The following is a 17516-nucleotide window of genomic DNA, read 5'->3' as shown; positions in this document are numbered from 1 at the left end:
GGCCAGCGCCGCGACTCAATAAGCTAATCCTCCCCCTGTGGCGCCAGCAGACCAGATTCTAGTCCCGGTCCGGCGCCTGATTCTGTCCCGGTTGCTCCTCTTCTAGTCCAGCTCTCTGCTGTGGCCTGGGAGTGCAGTGGAGGTGGGCCCTGCACCCGCGTGGGAGACCAGGAGAAGCACCTGGCTCCTGGCCACGGATCAGCGTGGTACACCAGCCGCAGTGACCATTGAGGGGTGAACCAACGGAAAAAGGAAGACCTTTCTCTCTGTTTCTCTGTCTCTCTGTTTCTCTCTCTCTCTCGCTGTCCACTCTGCCTGTCACCCAAAAAAAAAAAAAAAAGAAAGAAAAAAAAAACTAAGGAGGACAGTGAAATGTTAATTATCCTGATTTAATCACTTCATATTATATACACATATTAAAATTCAAACTGTATCCCAGAAATATATGCAATTATAACATGCTAAATTTTTTTTAGATTTAAGGAAATGAAAATGCTAAATACCCAGATGTAATCATTTATACACTGTTACATGTATTGACACATCACATTGTACCCAAGAAAGTGTGCACTCATAAACATCTATTTTAAAATGTTTTAAATATCCCCTAAAATTTCATTATTGGCCTCCAGGGAACATAAAGATGGAGCATTCTGTTCAATACTAAGGCTGCTATTAAAAATTAGCTTAAGATTCTTTTTAAAAATCAGCAATCCCATAAAGAGCAAATGGTGATTTTAATACACCTTTTTTTAAAAAATCAGAACCATTTTGCAGCATGACAGTTTTGTTTTCCTAAATTGGAAGACTATGGACTTCTTGATGGAGTTAATCCCTAATATAAAACCACAAGCTATATATACAGCGTCAAAAAATTTAAAGCCAATGCCACAATGATTATAAAAGCTTACCAGGAGAAATTCACTGGCAGGGGATATCTTTCTCCCCACAGGCTTCATTTGCCCTGCTCCTTCTGTGAAATATTGCTAAACATTTCAATCACCTGTGGTAATCTCCCTCAAGGACATATTTCTATTTTTTTATTAAGACTTTTTAAAATAAATAGAATACATTAAGTGTGAGATCTGGTTCTCCCTTTTAAGTTACTAACAAGTGTAACATTAGTTTATTTTTATAGCTCCTTACAAAATAAATGTGTTTGGTAGAATATAATTTTTAAAATCAGATTATATGTGTCATTAATTTGCATGTTTTTATCTGATAAGGTCTTCCCAAAGAAAAGGCTTATTTCTACTATAACATCCTTGTAACCCTAAGGGGTTTCAATATTTGCAAGTTACAACTTCTATATGTTTTAACAAGCTCCTTCTAACTACACAGATATTTAAAATTGTGGTCTATAATAAACTAAAATTTTTATTGACAGAAATTTAGCAAACATATTTCACAAAAAAATTCTTACTTCAGAAAAAAAAAGCAAGGTAACTATTATTCACATTTCAGAGAAAAACACCAAGATACAGAGAAAAGCAAGGATCTGAACCTACTTAAGAAGAAAAGTCAGGAGCTGAAGTAGGTTTTCTTACTCAAAATCAAGTTATTTTTGTATATAATAGAAAGCTTAAAAACATATTTGTTCATCAATACAGCACAGCCCTGTAAAATTTTGGAGGAATTTTACATGTTTCTAAAATGTCTCCTCCTTTGCTTTCTAGGAAAGGAACCTATGGACCTTTGATGTATCTTAAGCCAAGTCTTAATCAGTTTATTTTGTTAAACTTTCACTTATTTATTTGAGAGAGAGAGAGAGAGAGAGAGAGAAAGAGAAAGAGAGAGAGAAAGAGAAAGAGAAAAAGAGAAAGAGAGAGAGAGAGAAAGTGAGCACTCTGTTTCACTGTTTCATTCCCCACATGCTCACAATACTTGAGGCTGAGGCTGTGGCCAAAGCCAGAAGCCAGGAACTCAATCCAGGTTTCCCAGGTGGGTGACAGGAACCAAGTTACTTGAGCCATCACCACTGCCTCCTAGGGTCTGCATTAGTGGGAATATGGAGTTAGGAGCCAGAGTCTGGAATCAAATCCAGCTACTCCAACAGTGACAGGGGTGCCCAAAAGGCTAGCTACATGGTCAGCCCTCTAAGTTTCTTTTAATGAACTTGCACTGCTCCCCTGAATTCACTAACTATGGTTTTGATCCATGTTATACTTTGATTATTTTTAACTTTCTTCACTGTCCAGCAAAGAATGTCAAAGGGTTTATTGAAAAATTATCTAAGTTTACTTTTTGCTTTAGATAGGTGTCACAGTAAAAAAAAAAAAAAAAAAAAAAAAAAATAAAGCATTCTTTAGAACTTCAAGGACCAATGAGAAGGGCAATTTACACTGAAAAGTAATAATTCATTTCTATACATATGACTCTATCCTTAGAACTGGGGGAAAAAATCTACCCAGAATGGCATCAACCTTTAGGAAACTGGCCAATTCCCAGGAGTGGGTAAAGCCTGGAAACTGGAGGTATTTGGAGTTGTATTAGGGAAGAAAGGTCTTGAGCAAGTCAGTAACTAAGTTTCCAGCAATACTGGAGCAGGCAAAGCTGCAACTTCCACTGGGACTAAACACAACCTGTGCTGCCACTGATGAGTGCAGCCCCTGACCCTCTACCCTAGAGCAGCTTAATTCCTACTACTTGTCCCTACCTCAGGAGCTGGACACAGGCCCACTGATAGGGCTTTTGGTTATGTAGCAAATAACAAGGAAATAAACCTGTAGACGTGAGACACTGATGCAAGCAGCCCAACCAGGTCACTGACATTCATTTGTGCAAGTAGAGGGTGCTCTGAAAGCTGCTGAAACTTCAAAGCAATTTAAAGACACAAGAAAGGGACTGTTAAGAGAAATGAAGACTCAGAGAACTGAAGTAAAGTAGGTGCACATAAAAATCCATATAAGTAATTTTCTGTGTATATAAGAAATTCTGTTTATAACATTTTATACTTAAAGCTGATGTAGCCCTACTGGCAAAGTTCCCACAGAATAGTTATTTACAAAAATATTTTTAGAGATGTACACAAAAGTTCACTTTAAGGAAATACTTCATATTCAAAACTGTAAAACTCAATACTAATACATGTGAAATCATATATTCTTGGAAAAAAAGAAGAAAGGATTTAGAGCTATGAAAAGGATGAAGAGAGCATATTAGAGCTCAAAATTATAGAAAGCAATAAAACAATGGCATACAGGAACTATTCAAAATTCACGAAGCAGGAAGTAAAACCTCTAGCCAATTGTAAAAATCACACTTTAAAACAAATTTCGTCTTGCTAGATCTTGCACTTTCTCTAAGTACATCTGGGTGCCTTTTAGGTGATTAACAAGGCCAAGGTCTCAAAACAGGCATAGGAAAAGTTTGAGATATTTCTGTACTTCCACAATACTCAGGTTCAATTCCTCTCTTTGATAGCTTCCCAGAGAAAAGGAGGAGCACAATTCCACTTCTGAAACTTTGTAAAAGAACTGCTATGTGGCACTGTTCAAAAACCAAGTCAAGAGTTAGGCTTTCCTGCTTCCTCTGGTGGAACTTCTTGAAACGGTGCCAACTGGAATCATTTGATCGCTTAAACCAGGGCTGCCGAGTCGGGAGCAGCTGGAGTACATGAATCAGTGGTCATTTCTCTGTTAGGTTTTTGTTTTCAAATGATTATCTGAAGGGCCAAATAACTTGACAGAAAAAGCAATCTGGAAGCAAGGGAAATACCACTGAATTGGGAGGCAGGAAATCTGGAGAACACTTGAGAATTACCATTAAACTACTGAAGATGCTTATTCTAGTACCTTTGTTGTCTCAGCTCTTTTATAAGCTTTGGGAGGGTAAAGAACCAAGCACACTTCTTTATCTACCTTCCTAAGAATTCTACAAATTAAATGATTTGGACACACAGACCTAAGTGAGTAGAACACACCATCCCTAATTCTGATGAGAAAGATATTCCTTGCAAAATCATTTATGTTAATTTTACTTAACTTGGGAGATCTTACATCTTATATTCATTAGCACTCATTATACTATATATGTGATTTTTATTACAATAAATACTGGTATAATCTTACAGTATTGGCTTAGTCTCTTTTGGTAACATCTAGCCTCAACATATAAACAGACACTATGCCTTTAAATCACGCTATATATTCAGTTTCTTTTTAAAGATTTATTAATTTATTTATTTGAAAGGCAGACTTACAGAGAGGGAGATAGAGAGAGAAATCTTCCACCCCCTGGCTCACTATCCAAATGGCCACAACAGCTGGGTCTGGGCCAGGCCAAAGCCAGGAGCAAGGAACTCCATCCACTCTCCCAAATGACTGCAGGGGTTCATCTTCCAGGTACATTAGCAGAAAGCCAGACAGGTAGCACAGCAGCTGGGATACGAACAAGCACCCGTGTGGGATTGGGCAGCATCACATGCAGCGGCTTAAACCCATTATGCCACAATGCCAACCCCTACATATTCAATTTATATATATATGTATACACACACACACACACACACACACACACATATATATATATTTCAGAGAGACAGGCACAGAAGTAAGAAAGAGAGCTCCTGTCCTCTCCTTCAATCCCCAAATACATGCAATGCCAGAACTTGGCCAACATCAGAAGCAGGAGCTGAGAATGCAATTCAGGTTTCTCATATAGGTAACAGGAACCCAATGACTTGAGCAATTACCCTCTCCTCAACCCACTACAATTTGGTTCTCACGCCCTCCCTTTCTCTAAAATGGCTTTTCAGAACACCACCAGTGGGCAACACATTGCTACAAGCAACAATGGGTTTACGTGCTCAGCTTATTATTCCCTCCACTTGGGTTCCACTGACTGGACATTGCTTGGCTTCCCTCTGGCTCCCTCACCAGTTCTCGGCCTCTGGACTGACTGCAGCTGTTCTGTTTGACCCCCAACCCTTTCTGCCGATAATTCTTAAGATTTCAACTGAAACATCAAGACCTCAAAGAAACCCTCTTTGGCCCTACAGTTTTGGCCAACTCCACATCCACAATTCTCTTATCACTCCATTTTTCTGTCTATAAGCACCTATGATCATTTGAATTCAAATAATGCATACTTAATTACTAAAAGAGACTTCCCTTACTAGAATAAAGGTTAGAGACTATGATTCTTGGTGTCCAGCTCATAGCTTTTCACACAGAAACACATGAATAAATGAGTTTCAAAAATGAAATTGATAGCTATTAACTCTGATTCTAAACGGAATACAAAAATAAAGGCAAAACAGTATCATTTCAAATTGCAAAATTCATTGAATGAAGTTTGGAAGAACTAACATATAATTTAAAGTACCATTTATTCCAAAAAAAAAAAAAGTACCATTTATTCCAAAGTTTGAAGTGATTGGCCTTTCTTGTTTTATAATATCCATGTAAAAAAGAGAGGATGGAGTAAAAATGGAAACTAAAGCAAGATGAAGGGAAATTGGTGTATAATGAAGAAAGCATTGATAATAAGTTAGAATAAATATCTCTTAAGCCTGAATTAACATTTAAAAACTACTCTCAAGTGAATCAATTTTTCTCTTAAAATGAAACATTAATTACTTAAAAACCTTGTTATACTGTTGGTAATAAGGAGGTAAATATTTCAGGCTCCATTTCTTTGTATTATAAAATAAGCAGTTACAAGGCAGGTATTTGGCATGGTGTTGAAGACATCTCTTGGAATGCCAGCATCTCATATGGGGGTGTCTGGGTTTGAGTCCTGCCTCTGCTCCCAATTCCAGCTTCTAGCTAATGTGCAGCCTGGGAGGCAACAGGTGATGGCTCAAGAAGTTGAGTCCCTGCCACCCACATGGGAAACATGAATTGATTTTACAGCTGCTGGCTTAGACATGGCCCAACTCCAGCTGTTTAGGGCATCTGGGGAGTGAACCAGCAAATGGGAGATTACCCTGTCTGACTCTTTCTCCATCTCTTTGCCTTTCAAATAAATAACATAAATTTTAAAAATTTAAATAAAATAAGCTGATGTACAAGGTCCTTTTCTACCCTTTTGAAAGTTTAGGAATTACACCAAAAGCCTAACACAGTAGTAACATCACAGTTTATCAGAAGGCCTCCTTCAAAATACAAGGTCGTAAATCAGAAAAAAATTGAAGATCTTCTGTTTGCCAAAATTTATTTCTATTTAATACCTGTGAAGTCCCATATGTTTAAGGCAGACATTTAAACTTCACAACATAATTTTTATTTTGATCACAAAATAAAACAAAACTTCATGGTTGCTTTGTTATCTAGTAGCAAATCATTATGATTTGGCTGCTAACAGCCTGGAGAAGACTCAAATGATAAGAAAAGAGAATAGGAAAAAAACATAAAACCATAGATTACTGAGAAATTTATGCTGTATGACTTTTCGTTTCCCTCTCTGAAGCTTTATTCTTCTACTAAAAGATGAGGGTAAAGGGCAAGCAGAGGGGATATGAAAATAATTTGACAGTGCTGTCTAAAACGAGTAGTTTCTTAACAAAAATAAATAAGGCGTCAATCATTCTCTAAAGAAGAACATTGTTCAATACAGCAATTATGCTGAAGCATAGTGCAAGTATTCCTCTAAAGTCCATACCTACACCGTTGTATCAGTCCTAACAGCAACAATAATGATTTTGAGTTAACAGAAACCAGTGAAATTGTGTTTGTTTAATTCTTCCTAGCAAAACAAGAAAATACATCCTTATTGAAAAGCTTTAATTATTAAAGTTAAAGATTCTGGAACTTAAAACTCAAAAGCATAATAACTGGTACATTATATTCCCAGCAACAAAACATTAACACAGGAAGTACCACCTTATTTATATGCCAGCAGTTTTAAGACAGCATAATGCTAGTATAACAATAAGGGAAAGACTGCTTTCCATTCATGGCTAGAAACAAATAAGCAAACAAAACACTGGGAGAAATTTCTCTCCTTTGTTGAAATTTATGCCTGGAAGCTACCTTACAATCTGTATTAATTGCTTGGTATCTGGGTGTCTGTGGGCTATCAGCCACTTAACTAGAATCTAGGACAGTCTTTCAACCATAAAGACATACTACCTTAAGAAAATCAATACTGGGACCAGCGCTGTGGTGTAGTGGGCTAAGCCTCCACTTGCGGTGCCAACATTGTATATGGGCGCGGGTTCTAGTCCCAGCTGCTCCTCTTCCGATCCAGCTCTCTGCAATGGCCTGGGAAAGCAGCAGAAGATGGCCTAAGTGCTTGGGCCTCTGCACCCATGTGGGAGACCCGGGAGAAACTCCTGGCTCCTGGCTTGGATCGGTTCAGATCCGGCTGCTGCAGCCTCTTGGGGGTGAACCAGTGGATGAAAGACTTTTCTCTCTGTCTCTTCCTGTGTCTGCCTCTCAAATAAATAAATAAAAATATTTTTTAAAAAAGAAAAGAAAATCAATACTTAAACAGTATCAGTTTTATAAACATTGAATACTGGGATAAAACCAAATACAATGAATGATATTTACAAAAAACAACATAAATGTTCCCCCTATAGCATTTGTGGCTAAAAATTCTTGAGTTGTGCAAATTTTTCCAAATATTTTCAAAAATATACTTTAATTTTGCTCAATTTTTGCAACCTATAGTTAAAGATTCTTCTACAAGCTAAACATGAATATAGAAAGTTTGGCAGAATATCTGATGTCCTAACAAGCTAAGAAAAAATGACTGCCTTTGCTTAATCTTTATAGAAAAAAATAATTTTAAAAAAGAACTTCAGGGGCCAGCACTGTGGCTTAGCAGGTAAAGCCACTACCTGCAATGCTGGCATCCCAAATGGGTGCTAGTTTGAGTCCCAGCTGCTCTACTTCCAATCCAGCTCTCTGCTGTGGTCTGGGAAATCAGTAGAAGATGGCCCATGTCCTTGGGCTCCTGCACCTGCATGGGAGACCCGGAAGAAGCTCCTGGCTCCTGGCTTCGGATTGGCCTAGTTCTGGCCATTGCGGCCATGGGGAGTGAACCAGTTGATGGAAGACCTCGCTTTCTATCTCTCTCTGCTTCTGCCTCTCTGTAACTCTTTCAAATAAATAAATAAATCTTTAAATTAAAAAAAGAGAATGTTTTCAAATAAATACTTTGCCCATTTTACAAACATATCATTACAACAGTAATTCTGTAAGGTAATGTAAATTATCTAAAAAACATTTTAATAGCAGCACTAATAATATAGCATAATTCTTTTCTCCCATCGAAATACAAACCAGGCCTGACCCTAGCATAATTCTTTTCTAAAAATACTTGACAACTATTCCTTAAAGGATATGGCATATGATTAAGAAAATTTAAAGATGTTTATAAATTCTGCTCCACTACTAATACATTATATTTTTATGTATAACTCAATTCTTACCTTAAATTTCTGTTTGCAAAGTAAAAGAAAAAACTAACTCAAAATACTAAATGCCAAGTATGGGTGCAATGTATAAAACTAAACATCAGCTCATGCACATAGCAGAGAAGACCAATTAGCAAACCACTAATTATAATTTGGCATATAATTCTATTCTCAAAGCTACTTTTTAAAAATCTCTCCTTAATTCCACAATTACTAGCTATGTAGTATATGTTAAGCTCTGTTAGCCCCTAGAAGATAGAAAGATGAAGAAATAATGGTGCCTTTACTTCTGACTCGGTAGATGGGAAAGATTACAGAAGGGGAATTTCAGGGTTTAGGAATCATAAAAAAGAACAGCCTCCTTTGCCAAAAAAGATTCAAGGGAGATGAGGAAAGCCCATTCCTTTTCTAACACACAGAGTAAATGTCCTAAATAGCCCTTTCATCCATCCCAGGCATCCAAAAAGCATGTAATAATAATAATACATAATAATAAGTGTGTAATCAGTGCAATTATTTTATAAAGGCTCAAAAGTGAAAATATGATTAAAGACATTTTAAAGCAAAACTACTAGCTTCTATGAAAAATTAGACGTTTAGTATAAATTTGCTTCTAGTTAAATACAGATTGTCTTTCAAACAAAACTCATTCAAGAATCATTGGTGAATAATAGTTAATTAAAAAGGTTAGCCTTAGAACATAGAGCAGGTTGATTTTAGGTCTTTCATATTTAAACATTTATTTGTAAAATTACAAAATTAAACTCATAAAACTTATCAGTTGTTTAAAATATTGATTACTTAATATTTTATAAGCATAGCATATTTCTTTCTGGACAAAATACATATATAACAGCCATATATTTGGTAAATATTTAACAATTATGAATTAAACTAAGAGTTGGTGTATAAATGATATTGGAAGATAATATTCTTTTACCAACTGAATCCCAAATGGAAATCTTTTGAATCTTCAGTACAGTAAATTGTTAGCACATATTATCACATAAATGTACTTACATAAATAACAAAATTGAACATTTGAAGAAAAGTAACAAAGAAAATGGTGAGAATAAGAAAAAAATTAACAAAAACAATCTATAAAAATTATCTTCTGTCCAAAATGCATCAGAAGCAATATCTTTAAAAATCACATAAACAGTCAACATTAATGCCTCATAAGTGAAACTCTATTTTCTCATTAAAAAAGCACAATGCATAAAAGTCTCCTCTTACTACATTAATCTTTCATAATTTTCTATACCTGAAATTTGTCTCTATAACTAACATCAAATGATTAAAATGAACTAGACTCAAATAACTACCTATATAATATCATAAGTAACTCAACTTTTACATAAATGATTATTTGGTTTTTAAAACCTGTTGTGCTGATTTAAAATGAGCTTTTCAAATACAATCCAAAGTTATGCAAAAAAAAATCTATGAAATAATTAACAAAAATAATGCAGAGCTTGTCAACTTATGTTCCTAATACTAGATTTAAAGATTTATAGAAAAATGAGAGTGAAACTAAAGATACTTAATCTATCATAGGTACTTTCTTAATGTCCCACAAGGCAGTTAAGAGCACAAGTAACAGAAATGGGGGATGGGGGGAGGTACCAAACTGGGGAGGAACAAACATTATAAACAGGGAGGATTAAATCCCTTAAACTTCTTCTCTCTGGTAATAAAAGAGGCACCCTCAACATAGGTTAAGTGTCTACATAAAAAGAAGCATAAAGAAATCTGTTGGGATGGGAGGGACTGCAGAGCATCCATCAGCATTTGTTTGAATGTATCTGGCAGGCTCTCAGGAGTTACACTTAAATAATGTGACCCTTCCAGACAGGACAATAAGGAGACAGATTAGACCCTTCACGGAATGATTCATCCTTGCACACATGACAAGAGGGGATCCAATGTAAAGCTTGCACCCCCTGTGTTTGCTCAAGCGTCTGGGCAGTTCTTTCTGTGGCCCTGTAGCCAGCTACTGGGTGTAAGGCAGCTACAGTCAGGGCACAAGTCACTAACGGAGGCTCCAGACCCAGCGATAAAACATGCAACTGCTCAGGCAGGCTCCAACAGCAGCACTCGCTTTTCTCTTCCTGCCTGAGCAGAGGACAAATCCCAGCTCAGGGCTAGCGCAGGTGCTTCCTCACCTCTCGACAGCACCAGTCATCTGACTTAGATTTTCAAGAAAAAATTAAACATAAGCAGTATAATGAAACAACGAAAAGCAGATTTTAAGAGCAAAGGAGCTCATCTCAGCAACTCTCGATGAGACACGGTGTGAAAGTGAGAAAAGGGACGTGTGCATTCTACACATACCCTCTACTCAGCCTACATAATCCCTCCCCCCGACGCTGTAATGGGCTGGAGTATAAAACAAGAGGGTCCCTCGGGGGTCCATGGAATTTACACATCAGCTACAAAATCGTTGGGGGGGGGGGCAATATGTAATCAACAATTTTTCTTAATATCTCAAAAGCCTCGGAACTAGTCCACCCCAATCAGGTAGCTGCCTCCAGCAAATGCCTCCTTCCACTCTGGCAACCTGCTACCTTCCTGTGTTTCATGGGCAGGTGAAGTATCACAAGCAAGGGACAAGCCCCCACGCTCCATGACCCCGGGAACAGGAGGGACTTCTCTCCGGTGCTCACTGTCAATCTCTGGACTGGCTTCTGCAGAGGAGGAAGCACCTCCCTTTCCAGCCCGGTGAGCTGTGCTTCTCCCTCCTTCCTGCAGATGGAGCCAGGCGGAGACAGAGCCTGCTCCTGGGCAAATGAGCCCCTCTGCTCTCTAAGCAGACAGGAAAATGAAGGCTCAGAAAGCCCCGTGCTTCTGGAAAATAAGAAGCAAGAGAAATGTGATGCTATTATTTTTAAAACACTATAAAATTCTAATCTGGCCACTAGTTGGTGATACTTTTTGTACTCACAGAACCTAAAGAGAAATGGGTTTCTAGTAACTTCGACCATTGACAAACGAAGTTTAAGCTCCACCCTTTCTTCCAGAGTCAAGCCTGTGCCCCCACTGCCTAGGAGGCAGGGTGGTAAAATGTCCTCTCCTGAATGAATTTATATTCAAGTTGCTTGCCTTCTGTAGCTCCTCGCTGTTGCCTGGAAACAGGAAACCCTTCCCACCTACATGCTTCCTGACTGCTCCCCCCATGTCTCCCTCTCAACAGTGTATGAGTGTACCTGGCCAGGCTTCTAGATGCTGTTTATCTTAAAGAAGTGCTGATTCTTTAAAACAGAGCAAGAATTTTGTCATTTAACTCTTCAGAGAGGACACTGAGTAGCCAAACAAATTAGTACTGAAAAACTTGAATTGCTAGCCAGGAGAGGAAAAGTGTGTGTGTGTCTGTGTGTGTGTGTGTGTGCATCCTTTACCTAAAAACATTTTCAAAATACATTAAAACAAATGTGTAATAAAAACATAAAAATGTTATTAATATTTTTCACCTACTTCTTTACCTCACTGATGTTTCTTTGAAAACTCTACTTTATTGGGTAAGGGTAAGGGACAATGCTATTCAACCATCACCCTGGTGTCCCCTTATTTTAACACCCACATCACATCAATTGCTAAGTCTTTAGGGTGTCTAGATATCTACTGTTCACTCATTTCCTATTTCTTTTCCACTCCATTTACTATCACTGAACATCCTGCATTAATTTTCATTTAAACTTATTACAGTAATAAGAACCACTATTTATTTATTTTTAGTTACTGAGAGAATACCCTGGGCTAAGACATACAGAAGCCATATACATATTTTATTTCACTATTTGTTATTCCATTATTTCTTACTCCCAGCAGTCAATGAGGCAGGTACTATGATCGCCCCACTTAGATTTACCAAGTTTAACTGACTTGCCCAAAGTCATACAGCCTTAATGTAAACCTCAAATCCCTCTTCTGGGAAGACAGCAGCAGAATATCGTTACATATTTGGTGTCCCCTTCTGTTTCTACCACTGTTTCCTTTAGGAATGCTCTTTTGACACATTGAACATGTGGGTTTACTCTCTAGCTAGGTGAATTATGCTGTGCTCCACACTCAGCCAAAAGACCTACGTCCACTCCTTCCTCTTCAAAGAGCACGTATGTTAGGGATCCATTTTAGTGTTTTTATTACTAAGATTTATAGCTACAAATTTTATTCACCTCTCAGAGATACAGTAAAACATGTTTAATTGTTGGTTTTTTGTGTGTTTATGTGATTCTTAGGTTCTTTATTTTTAAGTGTGAAACCATTCTAATAGGGTACCATATTCTTTTGGCTTAATGTTTATAAAGATCTTTGGGAGATGGGCCTGCACTGTGGCGTAATGGGTAAAGCCGCTGCCTGCAATGCCGACATCCCATATGAGCACCGGTTTGAGTCCGGCTGCTCACTTCCAATCCAGCTCTCTGCTATGGCCTGGGAAAGCAGTAGAAGATGGCCCCTGCACCCGCGTAGGAGACCAGGAAGAAGCTCCTGGCTCCTGGCTTTGGATGGGTGCAGCTCCGGTCGTTGTGGCCATCTCGGGAGTGAACCAGTGAATGAGGACCTCTCTCTCTCTCTCTCTCTCTCTCTCTCTCTGATTCTCCTTCTCTGTGTAACTCTGACTTTCAAGTAAAAATATTCTTTAAAAAAATAAAAAGATCTTTGGGAGAAAAGAAGTTAATAGTTTTGGTCAGCTCTTTGTAGTCAAAAAAACAACTGCTAATGCTAAAACAAAAACCTGTAACAACAAGATAAAAATAACTGGATAGTTTAATTGATCAAACAGTGGATCCTTAAAATTTTGACTTATACCCCAAAAATACATAATTGTCAAAAGTAAATACACGTTCAATTCACAGTTTTGTCCAATTTGTGTCCCCTTGCTCCTAGTTCTACAAATCCTTTTAAATTTTGGCTTTCATATACGTATAATACACAAACAAGCTTAACTGCACCATACATCTGTCACACATACAAAAGACCTCTAAAGCAAAACTGAAGATAAAAAATTTCACAAGTCAGAGAATTCGTGAAGTCAATAAATCAAAATTACAAATTTTTGAGTATTTTCAGATAGCACAGTGTTCTGGTTAAAAAGTCATTCATTCAAGAAAACATGGATAGTGTTTTGACTCTTAAATATATTTAGGAAAACACAAATGGTTGTGGCAACAAAATTCATGAGGTAACCATTTAACTTTTTTTTTTTTTTTTTTTTTTTGACAGGCAGAGTGGACAGTGAGAGAGAGACAGAGAGAAAGGTCTTCCTTTGCCGTTAGTTCACCCTCCAATGGCCGCCACGGCCGGCGCGCTGCGGCCAGCACACCGCGCTGATCCGAAGGCAGGAGCTAGGTGCCTCTCCTGGTCTCCCATGTGTGCACAGAGCCCAAGGACTTGGGCCATCCTCCACTGCCCTCCCGGGCCACAGCAGAGAGCTGGACTAGAAGAGGGGCAACCGGGACAGAATCCGGCACCTCGACCGGGACTAGAACCCGATGTGCTGGCACCGCAGGCGGAGGATTAGCCTATTGAGCCGTGGCGCCAGCCATAACCATTTAACTTTAAGAAAATGTTACAGACAGGAGGAGGTTCCAGTTATAGCGCTGCAATTATGAAACACCCCCACTTTAGACTGGCACTGGTGTAGCCTGAGCCTTCCTTTTCCTACATCAACAACAATAACAAGACAACCCTGACTCCACCACCAACAGTTTGTTGTGAAAAATCAAATGAGAACATGGATGGATAGCATTAAACACATTTGGTGTCTTTATGTTTGTGTTTGTGTTTTTCTGAACTCACTGTGTACTCCTTGGTAATCACCACATGTTTTTCTCATCACATTTTAAACTGTCAAATATGCAAGAAGCATTCCTATCATGTGGTCATTTATCTACATTTAGAGAACTTGATACTTAACTTTTATTAAAAAGTTTTGAGAAACTATGTTATTCAAGAACTAAATACATAATTATCCAATAAAATTACTATAATATCAGATTACATCAGCAGATATTGTGAAAGATGATTCTTATTTAAGAAATTTTTTAGCCATGGAAATTATACTTATTTAAAGCCAAAAATCTAGAAGAAAGATGTGGTTAATGTGATGTTTCAGTAGAAACTAGAATGCTAACTTGTATTATGTACTTAATATACTTCTGAAGATTACAGATATCAGCCCTATCAGATGGTCAATGTGGGCATAAAGCAAGTAATTTTGCCAGAAATGAAGCATTTGTGAACTGTAGAATTTTTTTCTCTAAAATATAGTGCAAAAACATCTTATTCACCAGAAAAGTGATATAATCAAGCAGTCTCTGGATAATCATATTGTCTATGAATACTGACAACAAAATGTCAACTGAAGCTAATACTAAAATATTTTCAATTTTAAATATTCTAATATGTTAAATATATTTTTAATTTTTTTGATTAAGTAATGGTTCATCATTTGGTTTACAACTAAAGAGTCCATGAAATACAGAAGGTAGAGCTAATAGAACAATAAAGGAGTTTACTATGTTTAACTGAAATTATATAACTAAACAAGAGAGAAAATTCTTTACAATATACTTTATGATCAAGTTTATTGAAACAAAAAATGATTTTAGACCAGGGACCAGCATTGTGGCACAGAGGGTTAGGCCACCACTTGTGACTCTGCTGCCCCATTTGGGATTGCCGGTTGAAGTCCTGGCTTTCTGCTTCTGACCCAGCTCCTTGCTAATGTTCCTGGCAAAGCAGATGATGACCTGAGTACTTGGGCCCTTTTTATCCGTAAGGGAGACCCAGATGAAGTTCCAGGCTTCTAGCATTATGGATATCTAGGGAGTGAATCAGCAAATGGAAGTTCGCTCACTTGCTCACTCTTTCTCTCCCTTCTCCCCCCTTCTCTGTCACTCTTTCAAATAAAAAATAAATATTTTCAAAAAATGATTTGAGGCAAAAATTTTCCAAGGAATAGCCTTGGTTTTGTCATTAGAGTTTATAAGGGTAAGAACAATTTTTGTTTAATTGTCAGCTTTTTTGTGTGTTTGTCTTTGGTTCTTTATTTTTAAGTGTGAAACCATTCTAATAGTCAGGGTGCCAAACCTAACCGAACAAGCATACACTACCAACTACTACATCACCACACTAACCCAGGGAAGTCCACTTGAGCTGGATTACACTGCCCTCTACAGCCCTGAGTCATGCCTTCTGAAAAATAGATCTGTCTTCATAATAAGGAAGGATAATACAGAACAAGGAGTAAAAACACATTCTTCAGCTTTCAGTACATTAATTATGATGAGTTAAAAGCTAGGTTTTAAATATTCTGCATAAATTTGTACTCATTTTATTCATTAGGCTCCCAATGAAGAATTTCCTTTATTCCAATTCAACAGCTAATTACTGAATGTTTACTATTACACATGGCACTGAGCTAGCTGTTGGGAGTACCCAAACATATGACATGATGATCATTATTTTTCATAATTTTCAAAGAGCACTCTAAACTTTGATAGACAATCATTAGAGACATGTACTCAAATTTCCTTGACATTGTTTCTCAAAGGATCAATCTAAAGGTGCTGCAGTGAAAAGAGTGAAATGTACCCCAATACAACTGAACATAATGCTAATCTTCGAGCAAAAGGACGCTGGGTTTAAATCTAACGTCCTCTGTTAGGAGCACAATTTTGGATGAGTTACTTAACCTTTTTTGGTTTCAACCTTCTCTTGTGTAAAATGAGGATGCTTATAATTTTTTCCAACTTTTTTTAAATAAGTCATATAGACATTGAAAGGTCCTTAAATTTACACATTACCTGCTTCATAGGAAGTATTCAGTAAATGACAGCTCTAAAGTTATTTTTCTTAGTTTATTATTACTAGTATTTATTTTCCAAACCAATGGAAACACATGGTCTGGGGGTAAAATGTATTTATCAAGACAATGAGAGAGGAGATTTGAAATGAGGACTGCTCCTGAAGACAAAAATTGTATTTACTATAAAATTTACTAAAACATAGCTAACAAAATGACAATTATGCTTGATCTGCATTTAGTTTCATTTTTAAAGACTACGTAAAATTTTCACAAACATTATTTGTACCGCAATAAATTTTGATTTTATACAAAGAGATATCAGGTAATTTGACTAAATCTTCAATGACAATACTTAATTTCCATTAAATATAACAATTCATTCTGTTTTGATGCAATTTAATGGATTACAATTTTAAAATATTGAGACAGTTGCATTCGTGTAGTTTAATTACTATGAATGACTTCATCTCAATAATAATTCAATCTAATATTTAGATTATTCTCAATTGGTTTCATTTTCATTTTGTTAATATGTTCATTACAAAATTGAGATAAGATTAAAAATATTATATTAGCTGCAAATTTACTTAAGATTTTTAAATAAGCTATAAGACATATGTATTGGTACAGTGGAGGGAAACTGAAGATCTAGACTTCTTTTGAAGACAAAACTCATTGAATAGCTCACTTAACAATATCACTTAATGGAATTTTTTGGTCATTGCATATTCTTTAAAATTAGCCTTTTAATGTAACAACAGAAGTAAACTCAGTATATTTAAAGAAAAAGATTGGCTTTCTTAGTCATGCTTCCACAGAAATAATATTTCATTTGAATGGGTGGTAATGCTAATGCTACTTTTAAAAACAGCTTGTGTATATATTTGTATATTAAATACTGAAATGATTATAACATATCACTAAATTATTTCTTACCCTTTTATGAAAAGTAATTATTGTCCTGTACAGTTAATAGCAAGCAGGAGAAGCTGCACCAATGGTTTCTAGCTCAGCTGACGAATGTCAACAAGTGGATTAAAGTACATGCCTACATGCATGCAGGCACCTAAGCAAACATACACACACATACAAAAACATGGACCAAGCCCTGTAAAGGAAAAGAATAAAAAGATAAAAAGAAATAACTCTAAATAAGAAACACAGGTAAAGACAGGTCAAACATACTTTTCTTAAACATACTGTTAATTTGGCTAAATTTGAGAAGCTGTGAGAACCAAAGAGCCAAGATTTGCTTTTGCCATGGAATTTAATAAGTAAAAAAAAAAAAAAAAAGGAAAGGAAAGGAAAGGAGGGGAGGGGAGGGAGGGGAGGGAGGAGGGA

At 36.9% G+C, this 17516-nt stretch overlaps 1 protein-coding gene across 29 annotated transcripts in view; it reads right to left on the bottom strand.

Moving 5' to 3' along the window:
- Positions 1-17516, bottom strand: part of BBX (BBX high mobility group box domain containing) — a 285277-nt gene that overhangs the window by 217252 nt on the left and 50509 nt on the right. For 2 of the 29 annotated variants that reach the window (XM_089330703.1, XM_089330702.1), the window contains exon 3: positions 7074-7205. The exons of the other annotated variants lie outside the window; for them this stretch is intronic. The gene's annotated coding sequence lies outside the window, so the exon portion shown is untranslated. The remainder of the gene's footprint in view (positions 1-7073; positions 7206-17516) is intronic. 29 annotated transcript variants of the gene reach the window in all.

This window comes from Oryctolagus cuniculus, chromosome 4 (assembly GCF_051225735.1).
Source record: "Oryctolagus cuniculus isolate XC-2025 breed Fujian yellow rabbit chromosome 4, ASM5122573v1, whole genome shotgun sequence".
Classification (NCBI taxonomy): domain Eukaryota; kingdom Metazoa; phylum Chordata; class Mammalia; order Lagomorpha; family Leporidae; genus Oryctolagus; species Oryctolagus cuniculus.
This window is presented reverse-complemented; position numbering and strand designations above follow the sequence as displayed.